Raw genomic sequence first — 15,407 nt, 5'->3', positions numbered from 1 at the left:
GCAAACAATCATGTCTCACAGTCTCATGGAAATAGTCCGCAGTCAGGCCAAAGTAAACAGCCTTGGTAAGTTCAGTAAGTTCAAGAACAGCCTCTGATATCAATCTAAAGGCTTGGCTTCATCATTCAGCTGCTCCTAATAGCCACAGACAAAGAGTCCACGCCTCAACAGTCTGGGAAGTGGACCATAGTCAGCCTTTAAAAGTCAAATGGGAGTTTCAAGGAGTCAGTGATACAGGAGGGATGTTAGGTAAATTAAATATGGGGATTGGATGCAGCATGTTGGGATACAAAAGGGATTATAATTGTGTAGGGGGTGGGTCAACATAATTTACACAGGGATGGGCATTGACAGTCAGCAATACCCTGGCCTCTGTGGTGTGGTGGCTGTATTGGCAGTGATGTCGGGGTGGGGAGGTGGTGTTGGGGAGTACAACAGCTGTCATGTTTACTCAATATGCTCACATTATGCAACATCGCAAATCAAACCCACTCATGGCAATGTTTCCCTCTGTAGAAAGGCCCAGCCTAGTTGGCCCCCCTCCAAGTTTCCACTTACCTTGCATCTTGGACAATAAACTCTGTAGTACTCAGGGTGGTTAGGATCCATGCCTTCATTGTTGTCATTGCAGCTGGATATTCACTCACACACCGATGAAAAATGAGAATATATTCACAACTTTGTTGACAATTAAGTGTTCTTTATACCATCTATGTGCCCACAGAAGGTGTTCTTTTGTCTGTCCCTCCCACTGTGTCTCAGGGTAGTCCAGGGAGGGAGAGAGTGCCTCCCCCACAGTGTCCCTGTTGGCCCTGGATTTCTCGTCGGGCAATCCCTGGGGCATTTGAGGCTGGTGGGGCCAGATGAGCTGAGTTTATCCTGCACAGAGGCACTTTCACCCTCCTCACCATGGGCGGCACGGTGGCACAGTGGTTAGCACTGCTGCCTCACAGCGCCGGAGACCCGGGTTCAATTCCCGCCTCAGGCGACTGACTGTGTGGAGTTTGCACGTTCTCCCCGTGTCTGCGTGGGTTTCCTCCGGGTGCTCCGGTTTCCTCCCACAGTCCAAACTTGTGCAGGTCAGGTGGTCATTGGCCATGCTAAATTGCCCATAGTGTTAGGTAAGGGGTAAATGTAGGGATATGGGTGGGTTACGCTTCGGCGGGTCGGTGTGAACTTGTTGGGCCGAAGGGCCTGTTTCCACACTGTAATCTAATCTAATCTCATATTAACCTCCCATAGAAGGGAGGGGACAGTCAGGGTGCAGGTGGAATATCCCCTGGAGTGTTCTGAGTGGATAATTCTGAGGAGGTGGGGGCTTTGTGCGGTCCCTCCTCTCTCTGCGTACCTACTGGCACTGCCCTGTTTCTGAAAGCTTGTACTTTCAAATAAACCTGTTGGACCATAACCTGGTGTTGTGTGACTCCCTGTGAGGAAGGGGCAGCCAGACAGGAGTCAAGGTTCTCCATACCCTTGTCATCATTCTCTGGGTTGTGATGCCCACTGGCTGGGGCAATGGAGAGCAGCTGTGTGCCCCTTTCCAGCAGACCCTGAGGGGGCCAGGCCTGGTGCTCCATGGCAGCGCCAATCTATCCACCACACTGCTGCAGCTTCTGGGCAATAAGGGCCATTCTTCCCAGATGCCTGGCTCCTGCTGCTGTCCCTCCCTGTGCATGTGGATGAAATCCCTGATTGTCCACACCCACAGGCTCCTCTCCTGCCTGTGCCTGAACTTGTACCTGGTCTCTGACTGTCCTCCAAGTATCAGGGGCAAGGGGCTGTATCTCAGCTGGCTGTCAGGATGTGGCAGCGGCGTGCACTTGACTCTAATCCAGCTACTAGGAGAAGGTGAGGACTGCAGATACTGGAGATCAGAGTCATAAGGTATGGCGCTGGAAAAGCACAGAAGGTCAGCCAGCATCGAAGGAGCAGGAGAATCAATGTTGCGGGCATAAAATCTTTATTAGGAATTCCACAGAGCTGGAGGACGGGGTTAGCTTGTGCCATCCTTTTAGCATGAAGACCACAGTAATGCCACTTGTACCCACAGGCGATGAATAAGAATGTGTAATGGGAAGGTGGAGAAGTTCCAGTATATTATTGGATACATTGACAATGGCAACAAAAAAAAAATAACACAATAATGGACAAGGCTCCCTCTTGGCTGTTGGGATATGGAAGATTCTGCATCTCCACAGGATCAGTCCCAGGCCCAGCCAGTGCCAGGATCTTCTCCTACTCCAGACTGGCCAGCACTTGAGCAAATAGAAGCATAGGAAAAAGGAGCAGGAGTCGGCCATTGGGCCTTTGGAGCCTACTCTGCCACTCAATATGTTCATGGCTGGATTTCCAACTCGGTGTCCATTTTCTCCCTGGTCTTTTTGATCCCTTTAGTCCGAGGTCCGAGGAATTCCTTCTTCAAAACATTCAGTGTTTTGTCCTCAGCTCCTTTCTGTGGAACGAAACCTACGTATCTTGGGAAATGATTAACCCAGCAGGATAAGGTATTGTATGATGAACAAAAGAGACACAGCAGAGGACACCTATTCCCCCAGTTTAACCCCTCCCTACCCTGCAAGAACACTGGCTAATGCTGGGTGCTGCTGTCTTCCCTAGTAATGCCTGTAAGAAGGGTGCCCTGATGAGGGGCGCAGCTACTAACCTAGGTTAGGCCAATGAGCTCAAATATATTTTGCCATTCCCTGCAGATTCAAACATAGGAAAACAAAGATTATTACTGGGAATTATAAGTTAAGCAAACATATTATTTTCAATCAGTGATGGACAAGTTTGAACATTGGCTGACTCCAAAATAATTGAGAGGGGTTCGTGATTCTTTCTGTATATTCCCCCCCCCCCCCCCCTCCAAAACTGTCGCCAGTCGTTCCACCATTGCCAGGACCAAAGATGATCATTCTCGAGTCTCGCTGTGAAGTGAAGTTAACCACATCACGTACCCTGGACCACGTATACTCCAAGCCAGGAAAGCAGATTTGTAATCATTATTACCAAGGTACACATTTAAGAAAATACTTCTCAATCAACGTTACCACTTGATCAGCACTGAGACATTAGAGATGTTAAATAACTTGTCAGGGCCACATCCCTCAGTGCAAATTTAAAAATGTGCATTTACAGTTTTAGTCATTTCCTTCTGCATTGGCCCTATCTTCCAACATGCTGCCATTGTATATTTGTCTTAATTGAAAACCAGATTTGAATGTTACTGCTGGCAATAGTTTTGTTATATTTTTAAAGACAGCTTTATTTTAGTGTAAACATTATAAAATTCAATAGTTCACTCTCAAGCATAGTCCTCTGCCAATTTGTTGGAACTGCATTCTGTGTTGTCACAGAAATCCAGATTGTAATATCGCAGTTGTTTTCCACAGAGACATTTAGTTCTTTATACATGGAATTAGAGCACCAATTGCAAGTGGGATGTAGTTGGTGCCCATCCCTAGTTGCCCCTCAGGAAGGTGGTGATGAGCTGCCTTTTTGAACCGCTTCAGTCCATGTACTTGTAGATAGATCGACAATGCCCTTAAGGAGAGAGTTCCAGGATTTTGACCCAGTGTCAGCGAATGAATAGAGATACTTCTTAATCAGAATGGTTAGTGGTTTGGAGGGGATCTTGCAGGTGGTGGTGTTCCCCTGTACCTGCTGCCCTTGTCCTTCCAAATGGAAGACATTATGTGTAGAAGGTGTTTGGAAAGAGTCTTGGTGAATGTTTGCAGTGCATCTTGTAGTCATTGCTGTCACTGTATTCTGGTGGCGGAGGAAGTGGGTGTTTGTGGATCTGATGCCAATCCATTGAGCTGTCTCTCCTCGTGACATCAAGCTTCTTTATTGAATTTATTAATTCACAGGATGAGGCCAACCACATTGCTGTGGTTCTGGAGTCACATGTGGATCAGGTAAGGATGACAGTTTCCTTCCCTAAAGCACACCAGTGAACCAGATAGGTTTTACCGACAACCGACAATGGATTCACGGTCATCATTAGATTCTTAATTCCAGATTTTTGTTGAATTCAAATTCCACCATCTGCCATGGCATGATTCAAACACAGGTCCCCAGAACATTCCCTGGCTCTATGGAATAGCAGTTCAGCAATACTACCACTCAGTCACCACCTCCTACGTTAGTATCTTTATTATCCTTTTCAAGGGGCAGAGTATGTGTGCTTGCTTTCTGGAAAATGTCTGTCTCTCTCTCTCTCTCTTTCCAATGTACCTGCAGAGTCCCAGAGTGCCAAAGCCTGGTCTCTGATAACAGAGAAGTGACTGGTGGTGAGTTAAAGCTGAGGGAAAGGCTGAGAAGATTGGGCCTTCATGGACTCAAACATGATGGGAATTGAACCTGCCATTCTGCATTACTAACCAGCTATCCAACCAACACTGCAAAGTTTAATTCTCAATTTTCAGCCAGCTCCAGAGGTTTTGCAGTTGCTAAGTGATTCTAGGAGCAACTTGAAATTATGCAGACCCTTTCGGGCACACCTCAGGAAATCTCGGTTTCATGCAGTTAATGAACTACCTTCAAAGTGTCGATCAACTCTCCTGTAATGCAGGAAAGCTGACAGCCAAGCAGTGCACAGCAAGCTCCCACAAACAACAATGGTATTGAGACCAAATTTGATCCAGCAATTCAGATTAAAGGATAAATGTTGACCAGTTGAGCCAAAGCCACCAGAGAGGTCGCAGTGCGAGAGTTAGTCTGTGCTGAGCAAAGGAACATCTTTAACCACAGCCAAGGTAGGGCAGAGGAGATGGGGAGGGGATTGAGACAAGCAGCTCAGGACCCTGGGGTTACAGAGGAGAAATTTCTGATGTGTATCTAATGGCCGTTGCTGCAATCTGGGGAGAGGACTGAGCTCTGTAATATGCAGTGACAGGGGATATCTGCCAACATTCAGTGCAAACAAAGCCCTGTGGACGAGTAATGTTCCTTTGGGAAATATGGCGAGTATTTCCATGCCTGAGTAAACATCCCCCTCAGGAGAGAAAATAACTGAGAAGATGGAGCACACTCGCTACAGATGTTGTGGAAGCCTGCTACAGAGTAGAAAGTGCAGCGAGGAAGGGAATAATGTACAACGGCAACCCATTATCACAAACATATGTGGCACTGCGGGATTCTATCATATCTTACCCACACAGACCAAGCGACAGTGCAGTACAGCTCTCTACATTTGCATACATATTAACTTGGACAGAAGGTGCCCATCCCCCAGCCCTGGGAGCTCACTGAAATCCTAAAGCTCACAATTCTATTCACCTATCAGATATTGGGCACGTCCTATCAGCAATGTGGAAGCATTCTTTTTCCAATCTGTATTACTGACCTGTCAGAGAATTATCACCAGACACCAATTAAAACAAGGCCAGATGATCCAACATGTGACTGTTTAAAGCTGCCTTGAAGTAATTTGCTGAAATCAAAGGCTTTCACCTTGGAACCCAGGGACTGAGGGCAGCCTGCCTCAGCCATGCATTACAACCTGGCAATTAACTGCAGAGCTTGATCTGGTCAGCGACTGATTGTCAGGGGAATGCAGCAGGGGCTAAAACAAATCAGCAACATTTCCTTTCTCACAGCTGAAGGAGAATAAATATGAAAAGCTGCAAGAATTATTAATGCTTCATTTCATAATGCAATGGTCTCAGATCTTCTGAACAGATTCTGCGGGGTATACTATAGATTAAAGCAGACAGCATCTTCAGAGCAAAACTGGTTTTGGCATTTTTTCCTCATATTACTTATATTGCCCAAAACAAGCCATTCAGCCAAACTGATTGAAACTGGGATTTATCCTTTACAGAATCTTCTCTTATCTTGTTTCATCTCACTCTACCTACAAATCCTTCTTTTGCTTTCTTCCTCATGTACTTTCTTGGACTCCCCTAAACATACCTATACTCTAGTCTCCGTCAGAATGGGTTCTAGACTCTAATAGTCTGTCCTGAAGGTTGTAGATATTCACTAAAACATAAAGCAATATGTGACCTTTCTGACAACCAGGGTTGTCCCAATTATAACATAGAGGAATCGCTTTTAACATACATTACAACTTTGTTTATGTGCTATGTCACAGTGATAAATAGAATCAGTCCTTGGTTTTGATGTGGAGGAGCCGAGTGTACAAAGTTTAAAAATCACACAATACCAGCTTATAGTCCAATAGGTTTATTTGGAAGCACTAGATTTCAGAGAACAGCTTCTTCATCAGGTGGTTGTGGAGTATATATGGTGTCCTTGGTTTGCCCTTCTTGAACCATTGCAATCTATGTGGTGTAGGTACATCCACAATGTCATGAAGAAAGGAGTTTCACAATTTTGACTGAGGAACACTGAAGGAACAGCAATAAATTTCCAAGACACGATGATGAGGGTTTCGGGGGGAATCTTTCAGGGGGTGTTATTCTAATAGGCTTGGGAGATGAGGTTAGAAGAGTCTTGCTGTGTTGCTGCAGTGCATTTTATAGATAGTACATACTGCTGCTGCTGCTGCTCTACGTGGACATTAAAGGGATGTTGAAGGCAGCAGAAAGGCTGCCAATAAAGTGACTTCTTTGTCCTGGGTGGTGTCAAGCTTCTCAAATGTTGTCAAGGCTGCCTATCCAGGCAAGTGGGGATTATTTCATCACATTCCTGACTTGTGCCTTGTAGATGGTGGACATGTTTTGGGCAGTCAGGAGGTGAATCAGTCACAGCAGTGTTTGTCGCCTCTGACCTGCTCTATTAGCCATTGTATAAACTGGCTGGTTCAGCATTGCCATTGTTTTCCATTCCCTGTGCTGAATGTATTTTCTGCCAAAGGTAATATCTCTTTCAGCTTTTTCTCTATTTAGCAAACTGTTGCTTAATCTCTTGGTTATTATCCTTCATTCATGGATGAAGGATAATAACCAAGTTGTGAAGTTGTGAAATCCTTTCTAAAGAAAGAGGTTTCTGGAAAGGAACAAGATGCCACATGTCTGATAACAGAGACCAGCTGCTGGTTCACTCAGGGTCATTCTCTGCAGCTCCTGTGGTTACTTATTAATGGAAAGCTGAGATCTCAATGCAATGTGATTTGGTGTCAAAAATGATCCAAATCTGAACTTGTAGGGATCTTTTCTGAGAAACAGGACACAAAGAAGGAGAAATATTTGTAGGGATAGCAATTTTTGCCTGCCTTCTCTCTCGTTGCCAGTTCACAAACTTCACAGCCTGATTCAAGTTCCTTCTCCTGGTTTACGTGAAAATCTAAAATAACATTGTAAAACAAGGGCTGCAAAGATCCACAGCATAGAAAAACGGCATTTAGCCCATCGCACATGTGCTAGTCAAATACAATCATCTAACTATTCTAATCCATTTTCCAGCTGCTGCCCCATAGCCATCACATCACAGGTGAACATCTAAATACTTCTTCAATGTTATCAGGGTTTCTGCCTCTCCCACCTTACAGGCAGTGAGCTCCAGATTCCTACCACCATTTGGGTGAAAAAAGCTTTTTTCTCTTTTAAACCTTCTGCCCCTTAACCTAAATCTATGCCCCTTGTCATTGATCCTTCCATCAAAGGGGAAACCTTTCTTACCTGTCTATGCCCTTCAATGTTATACATCTCAATCATGTACCTCTCTGGCTTGAAGGAAAACAACCCCAGTCTGTCCAATCTTTCTTCAACTGAAACTCTCCAGCCCAGGCGACATCCTGGGGAATCTCCTCTGCACCCTCTGCAGTGTTGTCATCTCCCCCCGATTAATGTGGATTTCAGAACTGCATGCAATATTCTAGCTGTAAAGGATGTAATGACGTTTGAGAAAGTGCAGAAAAGATTGACCACACTAGTTCCAAGGTTGGGGGGCTTCATTTAAGTGATAGAACTGGGTACTTTAGGGTTGTTCTTCATCACAAAGAGAAGTTTGAGAGGAGATTTGATTTTAAAAAAGTGTTCACAATCCATTCCAGTAGGAACTACCTCTGGCCTGTTGATTTTACACAAAGGGAAAAGTGAACAGCCCTAGGTCAATGGCTTCGTCCACATGTTGAGATGCAGACTGAGTTTTTGTCCATGTTGCTGTGGAGGTCACTGAACGAAATCGTTGACCCTTTGCTACTGACTTATATTTGTTTTTACATGATTGCTCTAGAAACATCTAATTCTACTCTCTTTATACTTGGAAAATTTTATTTAGGATACTTACAAGTTGACTGATCTTGGAATCTATCAAGTTAATATGACCAGCAGTGTGCCACAAGGATCGGTGCTGGGTCTACTGCTTTTTGCCATTTATATAAATAATTTGGATGTGAATTTAGGAGGAATAGTTAGTAAGTTTGCAGATGACGCAAATATTGGTGGTGTTGTGGACAGTGGAGAAGGTTATCTCAGAGTACAATGGGACCCTAATCAAATGGGGCAATGAGCTGAGGAGTGGCAGATGGAGATTTAGTTAGATAAATGTGAGGTGTTACATTTTGGGAGGGCAAATCAGGGCAGGACCTATACACTGAATGGTAGGGTTCTGGGGAGTGATGCCACACAAACAGACCTTTGGGGTTTTGGTTCAAATTCCTTGAAAGTGGAGTCGCACGTCGACAGGGTAGTGAAGAAGGTATTTGGTATGTTGCCTTTATTAGTCAGTGCTTTGATTATAGGAGTTGGGATGTTATGTTGCAGCTGTACAGGACGTTGGCTCGGTCACTTTTGGAATACTGCATTCCGTTTTGGTCTCCCTGCTATAGGTAAGCTGTTGTTAAACTTGAAAGAGTTCAGAAAAGATTTACAAAGATGTTGGTTGGTTTGGAGGTTTTAAGGTCCTGGGAGAGGTTGAATAGGCTGGGGCTATTTTCCCTGGAGCATTTTTAAAACCCTAGAGGTTTATAAAGTCATAGGGCATGGATAGGGTGAATAGCCAAGGACTTTTTCCCATTGTAGGGGAGTCCAAAGACAAAATGGAATAGGCTTAAGATAAAGGAGGAAAGATTTAAAAGGGATCTAAGGAGCAACTTTTCATACTGAGGGTGGAATGTGTATGGAACAGGTTGCCAGAGGAAATGGTGGAGGTTGGTACAATTACAGCAATTAAAACGCATTTTAAATGGGTATATGAATAGGGATATGGGCCAAATGCTGGCAAATGGGACTGGATTAATTTAGGATATTTGGTTGGCATGGATGAGTTGGACTGAAGGGCCTGTTTCCATGTTATAAGATTCTATGACTCTATGGATCAAAGGCTGACTGATAATACTATCATCTGCAGTACTATTCTATGTTGTTAAATGTTAACTAACTCTTCAACCTCATGATTTGGATGTGCCGGTGTTGGACTGGGGTGTACAAAGTTAAAAATCACACAACATCAGGTTATCATCCTGGAAGCACTAGCGTTCGGAGCACTGCTCCTTCATCAGGTGGTTGTGGAATGATGAAGGAGCGGCACTCCGAAAGCTAATGCTTCCAAATAAACCTGTTGGACTATAACCTGGTCTTGTCTGATTTTTAACTCCTCAATCTCAGTGTTTTTTTTTGAAGGATGGAGTTTTAGATTGCCCCTCCCATTAATGTAAGGAAGTGTCTCGCATTTTGAATTCTATTAAACATTTTAGATATTCCCAAATCAACCTGTTCAGAGATGTTATACACACTTCGAGATAGGTAAAAGTTGAACCTGGGTCTCCTGGCTCAGAGATAGGGATGTTACCACTGCACCACAAGAACCCTTGAAACACCTCAATGTGATTAACCTCTCATTGTCCATACTTGAGGATTAGAAACCTGGTTTAAGCTACCAGTACTCATGATTTAATCCTGTTAGCCATGGGGTGAATCTGAACTGCATCCCGTCGAACCACTCACTCTTCCAAGGTCAATGCAGGCTGTTATACAACGCTCAAAATATACAGCAATGCTGTGGATAGGGTCTGAGCAGAGCTTTATTGAGCTGCAGCAGAATTTACACTACTTTGTGTTGGACACCCTTCCCAATGAACATCAGCCTTGTTAATTTTTTTTACCTGCCAAGGAATGTTTGTTATTTTAATATTTGGACTCCTGTTGCCCACAATTCAGAGCTTCTCTGCTATTTCCTCATTTTTGCCCACTTGCTTGACTTATCAATGGATATAATGACATTTTGTTCTAACCTGCATTCTTTACTGTTTCATCCAACATAGTGTCAGCAAAGTTAGATTTCCAGTTCTGTATCTCTTCCCGAATAGATATCGTGGAAAGCTGAGACTCTGTGATAAGGGGATTTTACAAAGCTAGTGGTCCAGCTCTGGAATGCACTGACTGGGCATGTTTTAGATTTCATTGTCAGTTTTAGAATCCCTACCGTGTGAAAACAGGCCCTTTGGCCCAACAAGTCCACACCGACCCTCCGAAGAGCAACCTACCGAGACTCCATTTCCTCCACCCTACATTTACCCCAGACTAATGCACCTAACCTACACATCCGTGAACACTATGGGACAATTTAGCATGGCCAATTCACCCAACCTGCACCTCTTTGGATTGTGGGAGGAAACCAGAGCACCCAGAGAAAACCCACACAGACACTGGGAGAATGTGCAAACTCCACGCAGACAGTCACCCAAGGCTGGAATTGAACCCAGGTCCCTGGCACTGTGAGGCAGCAGTGCTAGCCACTGAGCCACCGTGCCACCCTTCAATGGAGGTGTTCATTGGGTGATTATTTAAACAGAAACAATGGGCAGGGGTATGTGGAGAAGGCAGGAGAATGGCACTAAGTCAAAATGCTCAGGAAGTTGTGCAGACATGATGGGCCAAATGGCCTCCTTCTATACTGAAACAGTGCTGTGATCCTATGTTGATGTTCTGCTCTTGGCCTTCACTGCGTAACTCTGAACAACGCTGTTACCAACCAACGCATAATACAAGAGTGGGTGTCGGATATTTTGTTATTTATTTTATTCTTAACAAATTGATCCAACAAATGAATTTTTGAGGCATTGTAGCCTTAATGGTCGGAAACAAATTGTTTCTGCGATAATTTATTTGCAGCATGCAATGATCTCAATCATATCTCATGACCTTTCATTGCCACAGCTAGTCACCCGTCTACACTGCCCCAGATGTGCTCATTTGACATAATGAATTTAATCTAACAATTCCTGTTATCAGCCGTTTAGAGAGATTTTAAATTGTTTTCTGAGGGAAATAGCATACCAGAAGAATAATGGGTTGGCAGCAGTTCTTGACAAATGCTTTTCCTGGTGACGATCGTGTGGAGTCTAGAGCATTGAACCTCTGCACAAACATCATCTGATCTATCAAACCACACCCAGGCTGTGTTTCCGATCAATGCAGTTTACCTGAGCAGAAGGTCACTATTTCCTCTCAAGCACGTGCCAAGAATTCAGCTCCCCGCCCTACACTTTCACCTCACAAATTAACAAATTGATTAAAACAAGGGGGGGCGTGAATTTTATGATGTTAGCTATTTCCAAGTTTTTACTAGAATAGTAATTTATCTTGATTAGATAGAGTCACAACTATTCGTAAAGGCATTTTCTGCTTGTCCTCCAACTTCTTGCTTCACTTTTACCCCGACCTTATCTCATTTTAAGGTAGGTAAAAACAATGACTGCAGATGCTGGAAACCAGATTCTGGATTAGTGGTGCTGGAAGAGCACAGCAGTTCAGTCAGCATCCAAGGAGCTTCGAAATTGCCGTTTCGGGCAAAAGCCCTTCATCAGCAATAAAGGCAGTGAGCCTGAAGCGTGGAGAGATAAGCTAGAGGAGGGTGGGGGTGGGGAGAAAGTAGTATAGAATATAATGGGTGTGTGGGGGAGAGGATGAAAGTGATAGGTCGGGGAGGAGAGGGTGGAGTGGATAGGAGGAAAAGGAGATAGGCACGTAGGACAAGTCCAGACAAGTCATGGGGACAGTGCTGAGCTGGAAGTTTGGAACTAGGGTGAGGTGGGGGAAGGGGAAATGAGGAAACTGTTGAAGTCCACATTGATGCCCTGGGGTTGAAGTGTTCCGAGGCGGAAGATGAGGCGTTCTTCCTCCAGGCATCTGGTGGTGAGGGAGCGGCGGTGAAGGAGGCCCAGGACCTCCATGTCATCGGCAGAGTGGGAGGGGGAGTTGAAATGTTGGGCCACGGGGCGGTGTGGTTGATTGGTGCGGGTGTCCCGAAGATGTTCCCTAAAGCACTCTGCTAGGAGGTGTCCAGTCTCCCCAATGTAGAGGAGACCGCATCGGGAGCAACGGATACAATAAATGATATTAGTGGATGTGCAAGTAAAACTTTGATGGATGTGGAAGGCTCCTTTAGGGCCTTGGATGGAGGTGAGGGAGGAGGTGTGGGCGCAGGTTTTACAGTTCCTGTGGTGGCAGGGGAAGGTGCCAGGATGGGAGGGTGGGTTGTAGGGGGGCGTGGACCTGACCAGGTAGTTACAGAGGGAACGGTCTTTGCGGAAGGTGGAAAGGGGTGGGGAGGGAAATATATCCCTGGTGGTGGGGTCTGTTTGGAGGTGGCGGAAATGTCGGCGGATGATTTGGTTTATGAGAAGGTTGGTAGGGTGGAAGGTGAGCACCAGGGGCGTTCTGTCCTTGTTATGGTTGGAGGGGTGGGGTCTGAGGGCGGAGGTGCGGGATGTGGACGAGATGCGTTGGAGGGCATCTTTAACCACGTGGGAAGGGAAATTGTGGTCTCTAAAGAAGGAGGCCATCTGGTGTGTTCTGTGGTGGAACTGGTCCTCCTGGGAGCAGATGCGGGGGAGGCGGAATTGGGAATACGGGATGGCATTTTTGCAAGAGGTAGGTTGGGAAGAGGTGTAATCCAGGTAGCTGTGGGAGTCGGTGGGTTTGTAAAAAAGGTCAGTGTCAAGTCGGTCATCATTAATGGAGATGGAGAGGTCCAGGAAGGGGAGGGAGGTGTCAGAGATGGTCCAGATAAATTTAAGGTCAGGGTGGAATTGTGTTGGTGAAGTTGATGAATTGCTCAACCTCCTCGCGGGAGCACGAGGTGGCACCAATGCAGTCATCAATGTAGAGGAGGAAGAGGTGGGGAGTGGTGCCGGTGTAATTACGCAAGATCAACTGCTCTACGTAGCCAACAAAGAGAGACAGGCCCATACGTGTGCCCATGGCTACCCCTTTGGTCTGGAGGAAGTGGGAGGATTCAAAGGAGAAATTGTTAAGGGTGAGGACCAGTTCGGCCAAACGAGAGTGTCGGTGGAAGGGTACTGTTGGGGACGTCTGGAGAGGAAAAAACGGAGGGCTTGGAGGCCCTGGTCACGGCGGTGATGTAGAGGGATTGGATATCCATGGTGAAGATGAGACGTTGGGGGCCGGGGAAATGGAAGTCTTGGAGGAGGTGGAGGGCGTGGGTGGTGTCTCGAACGTATGTGGGGAGTTTCTGGACTGGGGGGATAGGCCAGTGTCGAGGTAGGTAGAGATGAGTTCAGTGGGGCAGGAGCATGCTGAGACAATGGGTCGGCCAGAGTGGTCAGGCTTGTGGATCTTGGGAAGGAGGTAGAACCGGGCAGTGCGGGGTTCCCGGACTATGAGGTTGGAAGCTGTGGGTGGGAGATCTCCTGAAGTGATGAGGTTCTGTATGGTCTGGGAGATGATGATTTGGTGATGGGGGGTGGGGTCATGGTTGAGGGGGCAATAGGAAGAGGTGTCCTCGAGTTGGCGTTTGGCTTCAGCGGTGTAGAGGTCAATGCGCCAGACTACCACTGCGCCCCTTTTAAGTCAGGGTTTAGCCCTACCTTATCCCTCTGAGGATTTTCTTTTTTTCATTCACAGGATGAGGAATGCCCTCATACATTGCCCAGATGGCAGTTCAGAATCAATCACATTGCTGTGGGTCTGGAATCACATGCAGGCCAGACCACATAAGGTGGCAGCTTCCTCCCGGAAAGGATATTAATGAACCTTCACTTTCCCTTCCAAGCCACTCACCGTCCTGAGGTGAAAATATTTCATTATTCCTTTATTGTTGCGGGGTCAAAATTGTCGAATTTCCTCCCTAATGGCATTGTAGGTCAATTCACAGCAGGTGGACTGCAACTTTTCAAGAAGGCAGCTCACTATCACCTTTTCAAGGGCAACTAGGGATGGCCAATAAATGCTGGTCAGCCACATGTCTTACAAATGAATAAAAAAAACACTTGCCCAGCTTTGTTACCTAAAGGCAAATCCAAACCCACCCCTCCCTTGCAGGCCTTCGACATACTGGATTAAAAATCTGTCTTGGATGTATTAAGAACTCCTCAAACTCTAAACTTTGCATCCTAGAACTATGCTAGTTAATGTTGGGGCAGCTGAAATCCCTATTACTTTCACATTTCTCTGAAATTTGTCTATGTATCTACTCTTTCTTTTCTCTCGAATTGTTAGGGAACATATAATACACTCTCAGCAATGTGATTGCTCTTTTTTAGTCTTTAAGTTCTACTCGTATGGCTTCATTTGAGGAGCTTTCTCAGATATTGTCCCTCCTTACTGCCGTAATTGATTCCCTGATCAATATTACAATACCACCTCCCCTTTTACCTCCTTCTCTGTCTTTTGCCTGAAACGTCGATTCTCCTGCTCCCTGGATGCTGCCTGACTGGCTGTGCTTTTCCAGCAACACACTCTTCGACTCTGATCTCCAGCATCTGCTGTCCTCACTTTCTCCTATATGGGGTTAAGTCACAGATCAGCCATGATCTCATTTTCCTAAAACTAAAAAGTAAAGAAAATCTTAAAACAACATTGTATACACTGCATAATAAATAACTAAACCCTGCAGACTGAATGAGTAATTATGAAATCTAGAGGAGACCATTTGATCCATCATGCATGTGCCCACTCTTCTCTTTGTTTCCTTAGAAACAAAAACTGATAGAAAGATTTGGAAACAAGAACTTCTAGGCAAACTAAAACTGTGGAGCCATTCAAGCAGTCATCGAGTTTGGGGACTTGTGTGTCATTTGCTGGGTGAAGATAGCCAAAGTAAATGGCAATTAGATAGACCTGCACTGTAAGCAGAGTAAAACACAACCTACATCATTTATTGTATGCATGAGGCTTGATCGCAATTCACTGGAAAATCGCTGAGGTTGAAACTAGTCAAACAATCTGCTGTGCGCCCACAGTCTCGTGGCAAAGATCACAACTAGCTGATTACATTGGAAATATTGGAAAAATATCCAGAGAAAGGTAAGGACTCAGTAATTTTGCCATGTAACTATCATTGATTATCAATATCCAGAGTATGATGGGCATGGAATAAGTTTAAAGAGATAGACATATTTTTCATTAGCAATGGATTGAAGGCTTATGGGGAGCTGAGGCCAAAATGAGATCAGCCATAATTGTATTGAATGGTGGGCATGCTCAAGGAACTGAATGACCTACTCCTGCTCCTAGTTATGTTAGAATTAAATCAAA

General features: G+C 45.3%; 1 protein-coding gene across 1 annotated transcript in view; it reads left to right on the top strand.

Moving 5' to 3' along the window:
• The window catches only part of LOC148146641 (uncharacterized), a 155,879-nt gene that overhangs the window by 38,972 nt on the left and 101,500 nt on the right, over positions 1-15,407 (top strand). The window lies entirely within an intron of this gene.

Source organism: Chiloscyllium plagiosum, unplaced genomic scaffold (assembly GCF_037043375.1).
Source record: "Chiloscyllium plagiosum isolate Xiang-an unplaced genomic scaffold, Cpla_swu_hap1 HiC_scaffold_20, whole genome shotgun sequence".
Classification (NCBI taxonomy): Eukaryota; Metazoa; Chordata; class Chondrichthyes; order Orectolobiformes; family Hemiscylliidae; genus Chiloscyllium; species Chiloscyllium plagiosum.
Note: the sequence above shows the minus strand (reverse complement) of the source record. Positions and strands in the feature narration are given on the sequence as shown.